This window comes from Eriocheir sinensis, chromosome 32, assembly GCF_024679095.1.
Source record: "Eriocheir sinensis breed Jianghai 21 chromosome 32, ASM2467909v1, whole genome shotgun sequence".
NCBI lineage: Eukaryota > Metazoa > Arthropoda > Malacostraca > Decapoda > Varunidae > Eriocheir > Eriocheir sinensis.
Genome location: NC_066540.1, coordinates 3707862 through 3724553, shown reverse-complemented (window position 1 = coordinate 3724553; position 16692 = coordinate 3707862).

Below are 16692 nucleotides of genomic sequence, written 5' to 3'. Positions count from 1 at the left end.
TTATTTTTCGTCTTTTCTCTCCCAGATTTTCACAGAACCATTAAGATACCTCTAAAAGGTTTATCTAATGTGGGGCCCACATTTTTTGAGGATTTGTGGGGGACAAAGGCTAGGTAAGGAGGTTATTAATTGAGTGAAGTTAAGCCACTCATTTTCCTCGCAAATCCACTGTTCTAACCTAATCTAGCTTGAGCAAACCTAACCTCAACCTGAACTTTGGAAGTGTGGTTCCTCCGTACCAGAAGTTCTCATTGTCACCATTGCGCGTGCGCGGCCAACCCACCCATCAAGACTTCGCCCACACAAACACGTAGATCTCTCTCACTCTCTCTCTCTCTCTCTCTCTCTCTCTCTCTCTCTCTCTCTCTCTCTCTTCAACTTAATATTAACTTAAGTAGAAATGCTAAGTTTCGGAGCTATCTAATTAATGTAAAATCGCTTCGGATTCAAGACAGACCACCTAGTATGGACCATAGAGTCTGTGTGATCTAAATTTCTATGTAAATCTTTGTAAATCTCTCTCTCTCTCTCTCTCTCTCTCTCTCTCTCTCTCTCTCTCTCTGAGAGATGGCAGATGCCCTTTAATGTAGACAAGTGCCAGGTCCTTTAAGTTGGAACAAGAAATAAGAAGGTGTATTACGAAATGCGTGGCGTCAAACTCAAAAAATGTTCAATGCGTCAAGGACCCGGGTGTCAAAATCGCGTGTAACCTCAAATTCTCACAGCAATTCATCGATGCAGCAAATAAAGCGAACAGAATGTTGGGCTTCATTAGAAGAAACCTTTTATTAAAAAATAAAGAAATAATATTTCCGTTCTACAATAGTTTAGTCAGACCCCACTTGGAATATGCGGTACAGTTTTGGTCTTCCCACCATGCAAAGGATATTGCTAAATTAGAAGGTGTTCAACGTCGGGCAAAACAAAAATGATCCTTTCCTTGCGCAACAAACACTACGACGAGAGGCTTTCCACCCTTAACATGTTCTCTCTTGAGAAACGCCGCCTCCGTGGAAAACTTATCGAACGTTTTAAAATACTTATTGGATTTACGATTGTGGACAAATCAAAATTGTTTATGATCGATGACACTTTGCGAACGAGGAATAATAGCACAAAACTTAAATGTAGACAAGTAAATTCAGACTGCACCATTTTTTTTCTTCGCCAACGTTGTAGTGCGAAAATGGAATAAGCTCCCACCTTCAGTGATCCAGTGTAACACGATTGACTCCTTTAAAAACAAGCTCGACCGACACTTCCTTCAACTTAATATTAACTAGAGTAGAAATGCAAAGTTTTGGAGCCATCTGATTAATGTAGAATCACTTATGTTTAAGGACAGATCACCTGGTCTGGACCATGGGGTCTGTGTGGTCTGATATTCTAAGTAAATCTAATGTATGAAAATCTCTCTCTCTCTCTCTCTCTCTCTCTCTCTCTCTCTCTCTCTCTCTCTCTCTCTCATACACACATAAAAAAATTATTTCGAACCTATTAGCCTATCTCCGTGTTTTTACTAATTCCAGAACTATATCTGGCGCCCGGAGCGACAACCACGTAAGCGCCAAAACAACAAAAACGAGAAAAATAGCTTTGAAGTTGCGGAACATGCAATTGTGTGTCATTTAAAAGCTAATAATGCCATGTGCATGATTCATTGAGTCAGTAGAGAATAGTAGGTTGTCCGTCTATGGCATACGTTGCCAACGTAAAATATTGAATATTTAATGGCTATAAAGAAGCCTACTACTACTACTACTACTACTACTACTGCTGCTGCTGCTGCTACTACTACTACTACTATAGACTACTACTACTACTACCCACCCATCTCTTCACCACTTCCCTACCAGTATTAATAAATTTTTGCATCAGTCATGCTAGGTATACTCAGTATTATGTGACTGTCTTGATAATACCAGGTGAAAGAATAATACAGTCGGCGGCTTGGCGCCAAGGACCGAAGACGTAGCATTATGCGGCGATTATACTATACGATTGAGTGTAGGTATACTCGTAGATGTCTCATGGCTAATACGCTCATAAAACACTGCATTACTAACTACTTCAAACTTACCAATGCATTAATATTTTGTTATGTTTGTTTGGTGACGCCCGAGATGTTTTGTAGCGCCATTGTATCTGATGAAGATAGTCATCACAGAAATGTCGCCGCAAGTACTGCTCTATAAAGTCAGCTCAACAAATCACTTTTATTTCCCTTAAATTCTTTTGCTTCCAAGCAAGGATTATTATCAGTATGTCTTTACTTAATGTGCTGAGTGCGGGTGTACAATACACACGTGTGCAAGTGTGTATAGGCGGCATACCAAGACAAGACACTTCTTATGGTTGAGCATGATCAGCGCTTCACCCAGCCTTGCAGTTCACAGTTTTATTGCTTGTGGGTGGATCTCGAAAATATTCCCGTGCACTGCCACCAACACAACTGACAAGTGAACACTGAGTGAGTCATGATTGATGGCTGGGATTTCAAGGCCGCGGCGTCCTACATCTCGATTGTTGCCAGTTGCAGTTTTTTTTTTCTTTAACCCAACCAATCAACATAGGCTCGACGCCTCACACCACATCATCTTCTTTGGCGCTCAACAGTTACATAAGTAGCTAATCCTGCTTCATATAATTATTCATAAACCTTGCAGTTACTCTGTTACGTGGTCATTAACCAGGATGTCATAATTATGAAGAAAAAACAAATACAACTTAGTAACCGAGTTTTATTAGAAAATCTCTTGGTACCTCTTATAGTCACAGGCGGAAAAAATAATAATAATTGATGAAACTATAAAGATTTTAATATCAGTAGTAAGACCCGAGAACTGAATACAAAAATAAATTCGAGAAAATAAATAATAGTAATATTAATAATAATAAGTCAGTGTCTCAACATCAGTCAATGATCAGTGAAAAAAAAATACCTATCAACTGAGAGAGAGGTACCCAAATAGTAGCCCTTCTCGCTGAGAGAGAGAGAGAGAGAGAGAGAGAGAGAGAGAGAGAGAGAGAGACTCAAAAGTTCGTTATTCCCCTGTACGTGTGTGTGTGTGTGTGTGTGTGTGTGTGTGTGTGTGTGTGTGTAGAAAAAATAATTTACACCAGCATACACTTAAAATGCAGTCACATCGATTATTGCAATATAATTGTAGCATAATAATTATTATTATGCTACAATATATTGCAATAATTTTCCTCACATTGTGTTGCACTTCTTTCTAGTATTATGAAAACAAAACCATACACAAATGTTTATTTTTATTCCTTATGGTAGTCCAGTGTGTAGTTGTCAACATGATCTTCATCGTCATTAGAGGCATCTATTTGATTATCTTCTTGATTCTGGAAGATGTTCTCATAAAACTGTTGTTCAGCAACACTCAGAAGTGGATACAGTGACCTGATATCTGCCACTTTCTCCTGATCAAGTCTGAGAGGACGGTCATATTTGGGAGTCAACTGTATGGTACTGAGGTTGAAGTTGTTGGGACTGTATGGATCTCTTCCTGGCATGAGGCGCATTCTTGTGGCGTTGGTGAAGTTAGTGGCATCATAATCCTGCAGAAGAACATAACCCTCTTTGTACTCCGAGTTGAGAATGATCATCTTTGCGTTCTTGAATGTTGAAGCTGTAGCTCTCCTCCTCGTTACCATCGTCTTCAGCAGTTCTAAATTCAGGAACTTTGACTGGTCCATTTCTTCAACCGTGAAAGTAGAGGCAGCACTTTTCATAACACTGCAGTAATCACGAGGAAGCACCACATTGCCATGTCGTTTCAGGCGTTTTTCAATAAGCCCAAAGGACCTGTCACAACCCATGAATGTATGTCCTGTCACCAAAAAGATGTGTTTGATGTCCTGTATTCGCCCACAATGCAACTCATGGAGATAGTTGAGGACCATGTTTATGTTCTTATTTTGTCCTCCACAGTTATCAGAAAACACAACTAGTTTTCAAAAGCACATCTAGCATATTCACGAAACACCCAGTCCTTTAAGCAACTAGCAATCTCCACAGAACCACGCTTAGCTACACTTTCATTCCACACATACATGGTTGATTTTCTGTTTTCAAATTAAATATGCACAAGTTATAAGTCCACATTTTGCGTTTGTAGTAAGAGATTCCAGCTGACAAGCGAGGTGTTGGGAGAGTTTGTTGGAGGTCTACAGCAACTGCACGAACATCATCATCATCATTATTTTTCCATATTTTCATAAGGTTCTGTGCTTCGTCTGCTTCTGCCTTGTGTGCCTGTAAATTCATTTGATGTTCTGCTACCTTCTCCAGGTTTTCAGCATCATTCTTAATTGCAGCATTCAAAGTATCACAAGTGGTACAGGTGTCAGAATCAGGAGGTGCAAAGCAAATGTTGAATTCCTTGGTGAAGACATCACTGTAGTAGCTGAAGGTGACAAACGGTTCATTACTGTGTTCCTTTTCCATCCATTCTACGTATGAATCATAGAGTTTCTTGATGGTAAGGGACGAGTCTAGGTAGCGACGGTGTGGAGCCTTGAAGCGACTGTAGTGGCACGACATGGCAGGCAAAAGTTTGATGTGTTCTCTGACTCGATCCGCCTGCATCCCCACAATTTTGTTTTGAGGAACTCGCCTTCCGCGTTTATCTGCAATTAGGGTTCCGGTCAACGTCATTTTCTTGCTTGCACTTTCAACACGGCTAAGACTAAGGCCATGCATACTGGCAAATCCTCTTTTGCAAACACTATGTGAGGCACCGTTAATCATCACACTGTAGAAAAGTATGGCTACGCCTGCTGACTTCTGCCAGTGTACGCTTTCTCTTTATGTGAACAGTCTTAAACATTTTTTGAATATAGGCGTTTTGGATTTCATAATCTCCTAGTGCCCAAAAGCATCAAATATGGCTCTAAATAATTAACGTCCTACCCTGTCAAAACACCCGTCAGCACAAGGAGGGCCAATAGCACGGGCTGCTACATGTCTGTTTGTTTTCACACTGATGTAAGCCTCACCAACATTTCTCTTGTGTTTTGCAACATTTTTTTTCCACACTGCTGGATTCCTGGTGCGTTTTCTTCCACGGGAAGGTTCAGGCACGTCACCGTCACTATTGTCATCATGGCTGACGCGCTCGCCGCCAGCATCAACTTCAGCTGCCTCGTCAGACGACATCTTTGCACGTCAATAACCTGAGGAAAAATTTGTATGATAAATAAATTTTAAACAAACAACACACACACACACACACACACACACACACACACACACACACACACACATGGTTTATAGGTAACAATAATAAGGTTGACATCGCAACGTCGAATAACACAAAGGTTCATTAGTGGTGATGATCAGACACTGCATGTTTTTTTTTTGTTTTTTTTTGTCATTGAAAAGGCGTTATAAGGTTAATTGGCATTGTAAGGATGATTTGAGCCCGTGAGGATGACAGATACTATGAACCTGACAAGTAGGCTACTGTCAGGTTTATTGGCACTAATGAGGGTACTGAGGTTGACATGATGTACATTGTACGGCTAACTGACACTATAAGGTAGATAGACATTCAGATACTCAGGTTGAATAACACTGAAGCATGAACTTGTAACAGACAGTGAGACAGACAAACATATACTTACTCAGGTCTGGCCGAGACATCGGTGGGGGAGTGGAGGCTGGAGACGCGTCGATGACTGATGGCGGCTGTTGATTGAATACGCCTAATTGTCAAGGTGCAACCTATTTTATTAGTGGTGAGGACGCAAAAGTAGCAATGTGATTTTTGTGCCCAAAATGGAATTTTCGATGCGTGATTTTGTGTTTTCTCGGACATATTCAAAGCTAAAATACTCGAAAAACTAGTAATGAGGAAATACCTCCATATGATAGAATTTAGTAAGAAGATGTGTTACTTAGTATTTGCTTGACAATTTCTAATAAATATTGAATATTAGTGTAACATTGTGTAATTTTGTGTAATTTTGTCACGTATCATCATCCCACGCCCACCTTCCCCACTCTCGTCTTCCCCCTAGAGGGGTTATAGTGGGTAGGAATAATGATGGATGATGATGAGTCATAGTGAGAAGATGTGATGCTGGATGATGACAGGATAGTGGTGATAAGTGGTGATGCATGATGTTGGGTAGGAACAGTGTTGGATGGTCATAGGTAATGTTTTGGAAAGTTGCTGAAATAATAATGATAATACTTAATAATAATAATGATAATAAAAATAATAATAATAATAATAATAATAATAATAATAATAATAATAATAATAATAATAAAAATAATAGCCTAACAAAAGTAGGCTATGCGCAATAAAGCATAACAATTAATACTGAGTTAAAAAATCGTACTTTGAATGATGATTTATGACAAAATAGCCTAATAAAATAAATATATGCACTGATATGCTATTTTATTGTTACAGATTATCGATAAATTTTTGAGTAACAGTTTCTATTCAAGTCAAAAGTGGCGCGAAATGTCTGAGATTTGCGCTCGTAGCTGTGTTCTACATGGAACCAAACTGATTTCATGTCATTATGCATAATTATTATTCATTTACGTATTGGCAGCAGTTGTTTGGTATTCACTTTCATATTTTTCATTCAGTTTTACACAACGCATTTACCCATATATGGATGAAACCATCTCGGGTTCCCTTCTAAATGTATAAATCTTTCGTCTTTAACTAAAAACTTTCGTGACTCGATGAGTCAAAGAATTGTTTAATGGCATTCAGTTGAAGTTACTCCTATCCGCAAGCAGTCTATCATCGTTCTTATATTTTTATTAAGACAGATATCCTTCCTGTAGAGTGGTATTATAACTCCATTGTCCCTTCCTCATGATCTGTGCGAGGGAGAGGCGGTGCTGAAAATGTAGGAGAAAATGTGTATGCGCTACTTTAATTATTGCTTCTTTTCATATATTTTTTCTCGCGTGATTATTTTATATTAGTGCTTATGTGATGCAGAATTTCCTTAGGAAGAAGATGGTGGTCCCCGTTTTTCATAATATTGTGTGATAGTGTCAGGACGTCCAGTGGGAGTGAGGTGTGTGAGGTGTCACATTTCGGCGCGGAGCCATGCCTCACATTCCTTTTTTAAAGAAAACGTAAGCACCGAGGACTCACTCAAGTTGTAGTTTCCGCCTGAGATACCCTTTTTTAAAATTGAAATTAGAGTATTTAGTTTATAAGAAACATGTAAATGCTAAACACCGCCGAATAGATCGAGAGTTGCTTTATTTCATTCGATCATTATCTCATTTTTGACCGCGATGTCGCTTACGTGGTTGTCGCTCTGAGCGCCACAATTTTATTTTATGGTCGGTATTGTCAGACTCCTTACATCAATTATTTTATAATGCCCCAAAGGAGATCAAGCGGGTACTCATGAGTGTCTTTTTAGGTTTAGGATAGAGAAGAAGGGTCAAACTACCACCAGGGGCATGGAACTATTCCGGGAAATGCCCACAACTACGATAGCTTTGTCAAATTTACGTGCTTGGGCGCCGAAATGTTGAAGAATATAACATTTGTATTTTTATCTTCAATATTCTAACGTGGGAGACAAGGTGTGCGTCTGTGTGTGTGTGTGTGTGTGTGTGAGAGAGAGAGAGAGAGAGAGAGAGAGAGAGAGAGAGAGAACAGTGCGGTACAATGTATAAACATAAATAATTCAGTATAACTGTATGAGTAATACAGAAACTATTGATAGGCTATTCCTAAAAAATCTCTCTCTCTCTCTCTCTCTCTCTCTCTCTCTCTCTCTCTCTCTCTCACACACACACACACACACACACACACACATTTTTACTTCAACCCTATTAGCCTATCTCCGTGTTTTTATTAATCTCACAAGTACATACTTTTTTCTCTACAATATGTTAACGTGGGAGACGATGTGTGTGTGTGTGTGTGTGTGTGTGTGTGTGTGTGTGTGTGTGAGAGAGAGAGAGAGAGAGAGAGAGAGAGAGAGAGAGAGAGAGCTGTACCATATACATAATAATAAGTGAGTAAAATCATAGGCTATCTCCTTATATAAAGATTATATTGAAAGCCTACTCCTGAAAAGAAGTACTCTCTCTCTCTCTCTCTCTCTCCCCACACCACCCGTGTAAATAGATGGCATGCATCATAAACAACGCCAAACCGTGGAACCGCAAGTAACACCGCCTCTATTCTAAACCTCAAGACAATAAGAAAAACTCCGAAGTTTCAGTGTGCGTAACCTAAGAAACAAATTTGAAGAATTGAGATGTCATGTTTCAACAGAAACCTTTGACGTTATTGCTATAACCGAAATATTTATTGATACCACAAATATTGATTTAAATTCAGAATACAACAAATATGGCTACAAACTCTTAAAAAAAATCGTGTCAACCGTAGAGGTGGTGGTGTCGCCCTTTATGTCACAAGCTATTTGCAACCTACTGACAGAATACCAAGAGACAGTAACGTTGAACATTTGTGCGTGCGAGTAAATACTATAAAATATAATCTAAATGTATCCGTCATCTACAGGCCTCCGGGTTGATCACTCGATGATGTTGAAATGTACCGCGTTTTACGGCAGTCACTTAATAACAGCGACTCACTGATATCAGGAGACTTTAATCTCCTTCATATTGACTGAGCGACACTGTCGGGTACAGAAGACGAGTCACATAGGATGACTGAATTTTTAGAGGATAATCTAAATGAAATGCTTACTGAGCCAACTCGACAAAATAACATACTAGACCTTGTTATATTAACCCAAGATAATCTAGTCAATAATGTTACGGTAGAAGAACATTTCCGTTCTTGCGATCATAAATTAGTGCGGTCGACATTAAGGGCCGATTTCACAGTCACTTTCGTTTGTTTTGACTGTTACCAATGAGTGGTAATAGCCGTTACCAACAAGAAATCCGTTTCACAGTCGTCTTTCGCGGCGCAGATCGTGTCTATCAGTATACCAGAGATTGGAACATCTCGTAACGCAGCTCTGGTAGCCTCCCGGGGGGGCTCCCCAGTGGAGCTTATCAATGCAATTACCGTATTTTTCGCCATATAAAACGCACTTAAAAAAAAAAAGATTAACAAAATCACCCTGCGTCTAATTGCCCGATGGTTAGGTTTTGATAGGCCTAGGGGTTATTGTTACTGGTACGAAATCAATACCCAAGACACCTCCATTTGACACAATAGTTCCCAGATGTCCCCAGCTCACAAGAAGAAGACGCACCACACGTGGGAGCCGAGGCGCGTTGTGAACACGAAACACAACACACAACACCCCCGCGGCGTACCAGTCACCAGTGTGCTGGGTACCTTGGCGATGATGGTTAAACAGGAACAATATTGATGGAGCAGGGTGCTGCCTGACATGACTGTTCGGCCATCGTGGGGCGGACTTTGGCGGATTAGTCGGGAGGTATTTATGTTGTGCAGCGGCCCGGTCACCTAGCATTTTCTGTGATACATGTTCGAAAGAACGGATATCCGTGGATGACTAAAGTGTTTATTGTAAACGCATTTTTGTTTCTTATTGTAAAAATAACTATATTAAAACATAATATGACTGAGATAAATTAATCAACATCTGTTTCTACTTGAAAGTAGGTATACGGTCCCTGAGAATCAAGATCAAGACTAAGATTGCCCTTCGAACGTAGCATCGCGGTCCCCGTATTATTAGTTCCCTCACTAGCTCGGCGAAAGTTACCGCCTGCCCACTACGCAGTGAGTGAATCTTCCAACCAACCCTTTTGTTTACCATTTCAAAGTCACAGCTGCTCGGGGTAAGAGCACTGTAATTTTTCAACCAACTGGGAACACTTTGAACACAAAGAAGGGCACACAGCAACATACAGTATCATTTTCATAATTGTAAGTAAGGTGGCCGAATGTAATACTGCATACACATTTAGTTGCGGGAAAATGAGAATTTAAAATATATATATATATATATATATATATATATATATATATATATATATATATATATATATATATATATATATATATATATATATATATATATATATATATATATATATATATATATATATATATATATATATATATATATATATATATATATATATATATATATATATATATATATAAAGGCACACAACAACATACAGTATCATTTTCATAATTGTAAGTAAGGTGGCCGAATGTAATACTGCATACACATTTAGTTGCAGGAAAATGAAATTAAAAATATATATATATATATATATATATATATATATATATATATATATATATATATATATATATATATATATATATATAATATATATATATATATATATATATATATATATATATATATATATATATATATATATATATATATATATATATATATATATATATATATATATATATATCTTGCCAAGTTATAGGTGCGTCTTATATCTTACATTTTAAGTCTTCTTCAATTTCTACGTATATCTCATGGGAAAGAATACGAAATAATAACTATTAAAGTAAAGGAAGCCTGCTAGTCCTCGCAATTAAATGCGAAAATGCGGTAACACTGAGTGCAGGCGGTCACGTGACTGTCGACACGCTCAGTGTTACCACATTCTCGCAAACGCCACAACCTCGATCGTTCCCTCGCACATTGTCCCAAGAAGTTTCCATTAGTTCCTTATCTATCTGTATTCTGGGACAGAGTGCTGTGAAGTGTGGGTGTGGGGGGGGCTTCTCCAGCTTCCTTCTCGTGAATGCGGGAGTGATGCAGGGCTGTGGCCTTGCCCCATCACTTTTCAACACTTATATGGACTGGGTACTAGGCAGAGTTGTGGACCAGAGTCATTGTGGAGCATCCATTGGCATTACCAGGGTCACTTACCTTGTTTTTGCCGATAATGCAGTAATCTTGGTTGAGTCGCTGGAGGTTTTGGTGATGGCTCTCGAGGCATTGCACGAGGAGGCGAAGCCCTTGGGACTTCAGGTTTCTTGGGCCAAGACAAGGTACAGGTGTTTGGAGGCTTGCTAGATGAAACAGTACATCTGTATCTGTATCTGTTCATGCGTCTGGCGAGGACATAGAGATTTCAGTATGTTTCACATATCTTCGTAACGTAGTTCATAACGATGAGTCTCGCCAGGAAGTCTTACTGCGGATTGGCTTGGCCATAGTCAATATTATATGCTTACAGTCTGTTCACGCGCATATCTGTGACGTATCATATTACCCATAAAGGAAAACGTTATAAAAACGAAGAAAAAGGATGCTAAATGTGGTAGACCATTCTGTTTATGAGCTATCATGTGAATATAATGTAAACACTGTTATTTTCTCACACAGCCATACTCATTCATATTCTAATATTCACTGACTATTTTGTATATTCTTTACATAATCTGTCTTGCAATGACATTTTTTTTTTATTTCACTTTATTGCTTCCAGAATATTTACTGACGATTTTTTTTTACAACAAAGGAGACAGCTCAAGAGCACAAAAAAGTAAACAATAATAAAAAAAAAGCCCGCCACTCGCTTCTCACAAAAAGAATCCAAAGAGGTGGCCGAAAGAGAGGTCAACTTCGGGAGGAGAGGTGCCCAGATACCCTTCTCTTGAAAGAGTTCAAGTCGTAGGCAGGAGGAAATACAGAAGAAGGAAGATTGTTCCAGAGTTTACCAGCGTGAGGGATGAAAGAGTGAAGATGCTGGTTAACTCTTGCATAAGGGATTTGGACAGTATAGGGATGAGCATGAGTAGAAAGTCGCGTGCAGCGGGGCCGCGGGAGGGGGGGAGGCATGCAGTTAGCAAGCTCAGAAGAGCAGTCAGCGTGAAAATATCGATAGAAGATAGAAAGAGAGGCAACATGGCGGCGGAAATTAAGAGGTAGAAGACTATCAGTATGAGGATGAGAGCTGATGACACGAAGAGCCATAGACTCCACTCTGTCCAAGAGAGCTGTGTGAGTGGAGCCCCCCCCACACGTGAGATGCATACTCAATACAAGGGCGGACAATGCCCCTGTATATGGATAGCAATTGTGCGGGGGAGAAGAACTGGCATAGCCGATACAGAACGCCCAACCTCGAGGAAGCTGATTTAGTAAGAGACGAGATGTGAGGTTTCCAGTTAAGATTTTGAGTTAAGGATAGACCGAGGATGTTTAGTGTTGAAGAAGGTGACAGCTGAGTGTTGTCGAAGAATAGGGGGTAGGTGTTTGGAAAATTGTGTCGAGTTGATAGGTGGAGAAATTGGGTTTTTGAGGCATTGAAGGACACAAGGTTCCTTCTACCCCAATTGGAAATGATAGTAAGGTCTAAGGTTAAGCGTTCTGCAGCCTCCAGCCTGGAGTCATGTAATTCCTGTTGAGAGGGTCTTCTGTTGAAAGAAGTTGAATAATGCAGAGTGGAGTCATCAGCGCCATTTTTGAGTTCAAATAGTCAAAGAATTTTACATAGTTAGCAGAGTTAGGTGAGAGATAAACAGCACAGATGTATTTAGTAATAGAATGACAATGAAATCTTAGCCAGATGGTGGAAAATTCAGAAGAGTCAAGGTCGTGGGCACGAGAGCAAGTGATGTCGTTGCGTACGTAGACGCAACATCCAGCTTTGGGTTGAAATTGAGGATAGAGATAGTAGGAGGGAACAGATTTAGTATTCATTTACAAGTTTTATTTTTTTAGCATATTTTGTCTATGATGGTATAGCATTCATATTCATTGCATGGTGCTGTCCAATTTATTGTACTCTTCACTTTAAATCATATGCTACGTGGTTTTCAGGGCCAATGTTCCCCAGTGTTGGTGCGCCTCTACTGAATGCGGGAAAAATATTACTAACCCATATATATATATATATATATATATATATATATATATATATATATATATATATATATATATATATATATATATATATATATATAATGTGTGTGTGTGTGTGTGTGTGTGTGTGTGTTGTTACGGCCGGGCTTTCCCGCCCTTCATTTTTTTTATTCTCTCTACCGACACGTTGGGGTCACCCACCTGGCCTGCCGTAACCCTTTGTTCTGTGGTATGTCCACCAACGCCGACCCAGCATGAACTGGATATTTCCGGTTTTGGGGAGCGGCATAGTGACCACCCGGGGTCTGGAATATTCCACCAGCCGCTCCTTGTCCTGCCTGGGCCATAGCAACCGCCTCGCGCGACGACCCGGGGTCAGTGTTGCCACCGGGCTGTTCTTTTCATTTATATCTCTTCTGCTCGTTTTCAATGTATTGTAACATATTATATATATTATATTTTAGGTTTAGGTTAGGATATATTGTATTTAAACGATGTATTTTGTGTTGTCGTGGGTTTTGTTGCCCCGCACCGCCAGCGACGTCTGGCAGCCCGCTCGCGGGGCGCCGAGGCGGCAGTCACCCCAATATAAAGAGTGACCCGAGGTCGATCCTCCAGTACACTGAACTGTGAACTGTGGGACTCAACACCCAGCACTGTGAACTGCCTCGCTCCGCTCCACCCAGCACCACACCACCTCAGACGGGCGGCGCGCACCGACAGTGAGCTGGCACCTACCGGGCCGGCTTCTGACACCTGACACGTGTCTAGTGAGCCCCGGCAACGGTCGTGTCAGTAATCACTTGTCTTCCGTCAGTTGTCACTCCTCAATAGTGACTGGAGCCATTTTGCTGCCACACGTTTGTACCGGGGTGCTCCCACTTGGTGAGCGCCCGCCAACGTGTGGTTTATATCCGTCTTAGACTTTTACCTTCTTTTCGGCTCTAGAATCCCCTGTTGAGTGGTACGAAGCCGAACCCCGAGGACTTGGACGTAGGTCCGGTCGCGAGGGGGCCCCTTAGTAGGGGTGGTTATAGGAAGCCACAGGGTGAGCCAAAAACTGCTAGGGCGTTAGGACGGGCCCTCCTTAGGGGCAACTCTCCCCGAAGTCTTCGACGACTTTTAGAAGTCGGGACTATTGCTACGGGGTTAGTTGTAGGCAGGCTCCTTCCATTCTCTATCATTTAGCTGTGGTTGACAGTCGGGCTCCGGCCCCATCCTAGGATGAATAATGGCAAAGGTTAAAATAAAATGCAGAGCAAACACAAGGGACCAAAAACTTAAGTTAATAGAGATATTTGGTACCCGGGACATTGAAGTCAGCGGATTCATCACCACATGATGGGTTTTTGGCAATAACCCCCTCAGAAAAACAAGCAGACAACATCTTCAATAATGATACCAGAGAACACCTTGAGACACTGGGATTTAGACCTATCATGCCACCAGGACTAAAAGTCAAGAAAAGTGTGATAATCCCACGTATATAAGATATAATATATGAAAACAGCATTGTGGATATCAAAGAAGAACTAAGAACACACAACACCTGGATTGGAGAAGAGGGAATATCAGATATCTACAAATTCCCAAACTCACTAACTAAAAAGATAACATTCACAAAAACAGAGCTGGCAGAAAAATGTTTAGAAAGAGGTATTAAGGCCTTTGGGATCAGTTTACCGTCCCACATGATAAAACAAGAAACTTATATAGAAGTTAAGAGCTACATGAGGTGCTATTCACTGGAACAGCATCATACAAGTGAATGCCCTAAGCCCAAAGAGTATAAGATATGCTCTGAATGCAGCGAGGAGGGACATGTCTGGCACCAATGTAAAAACAACACCAAAAAGTGCATAAACTGTGGTGAAAACCACAGCACAATGGTGATGAAGTGCCAAAAAAGAAAAGACGTAATAAAAGAAAAAAGAAATCAAATAAACGAAAGAGAAAAAATGACATATGCCAACATTACACAGTTTATCCCCTCATCTACAAACAAGTCAATCCCTCAAACCCCAACAGTGACCAAAGAAGAACTCCTAAAAATCCATACTTGTGTGGCTCATGCTGAAAATCAGGACCAAAAGAAACCAGGAACATATAAATATGAACTAAACAGGGTGTTAAAAGCAAACAATCTACCAACAATAATAATCCCTGATGACGAGAATGAAATCAATCTAGACATCACTCAAGAACAAGCCTCAAGTACACAGAACAAGACTCAAACTGACCTGACTAAAACATCAAATATAAAAAGAATCAAAAGCACAGAATCACTCACAGACAAAAACATAGATGCAGAGGACATAGGCTTAGAAATCTCCACATCAAAGGAAAGAGGTTGGCCTAAAAACATATCAAACACTGACCTAACCACAGGACTCCAACAAAGAATATATAAAGGAAAGTATACAGACAGCAAATACACAGAAGATCAAATAATTAGAAAAATCCGGAGGAATGAAATCAACCTAAACAAAACTAACTCTTGGATTGTAGTAGACACTGACACATTTAGGAAAATGAGACCAGGACTGAACACAGACCGATCACCAATAACCTCAAGGGACCCACGCCGTAAACACTCCACCTCAAATTCAATCACAACCTAAAAATTCTACAGCATAACGTCCTGAACTGGAAAACAAATAAACATTCACTAATCCCAAACTATTTATTTGTAACCCGACATCATATTAATAAATAGTCATGGATTAAAACCAAATGAAAAACTAAAATACCAGGCTATATTGTACATAAAATCAATTACACTGAGAGTCTCGCTGATGGATCAGCAATAGCAGTAAAACACCATATTAGATATAAACTTTACGATTCCTTTGACACTGACTTCCTGGCCATAGAGATAGATACAAACTTAGGTCCCATAATAATATCTACCACATATCTACCCCCAAGAAGACCTTACCTCCCCTACACAGACATGCACAAACTTCTCAGCAACTCCATTCCAACCTATATTATAGGAGACTTCAACGGAAGACACACAAGTTTTGGAAATAGGGACAATAATACAGTGGGGAAAAGTTTAATGAACCTCATAAACCAAGGAAAAATGATTCATTTGGGCCCACACTTCCCTACCTTCTACTCACATAACAAACTACAAATCCAGATAAAATATTTGCAAATAAGCATCACTACTTAAATTGTATGTGTGAACCAGGAGAAATTACAACCTCTGATCATTTACCATTAATCTTTAGACTCTCAACAAAACCCTTTATAAAAGAGAAACCAAAAGTCTACAACTGTCACAAAGCAGACTGGGATGTGTTCAAACAGCATTTAGACTCACACATAAGTGTAACAAATTTAGAATTCCACAACAGAACAGATAGAAAACGTAACTATCAATTGGATACAGACTATTAAGAACGCAATGGAAGTGGCTATCCCTAAAGCCAATTACCAATATACATACCAATTAAAAATAACAGAAGAAATAAAAAACTTAGAAACACAATACAAAAATTTAAGAGCATATGCCGAAAATTTTGGCTGGACAATAGACACTTACAGAGAACAACACAGAATTAAAACAGATTTAAGAGAGAGGTGTAAGGAAGCATACGACAAGAATTGGGAAGATAAAATAAAAGACATCTCAGAAAATAGTAAAAACAGCAAGGATTTTTGGAATAAAATTAAAACATTAAAAGGCAAAAATACGACTCAAACCAACTATTTAAAAGATGAAGAAGGAAATAAATACTATTCCGATAAGGAAAAATGTCAATTAATGGAAAAAACCTGGAAAAACGTCTTCCGAATAACAGAGGAGGAAGACAATTATTTTGATAAAACCCACTCAGATCATATAGACCAATACATCAACATATTTAGCAA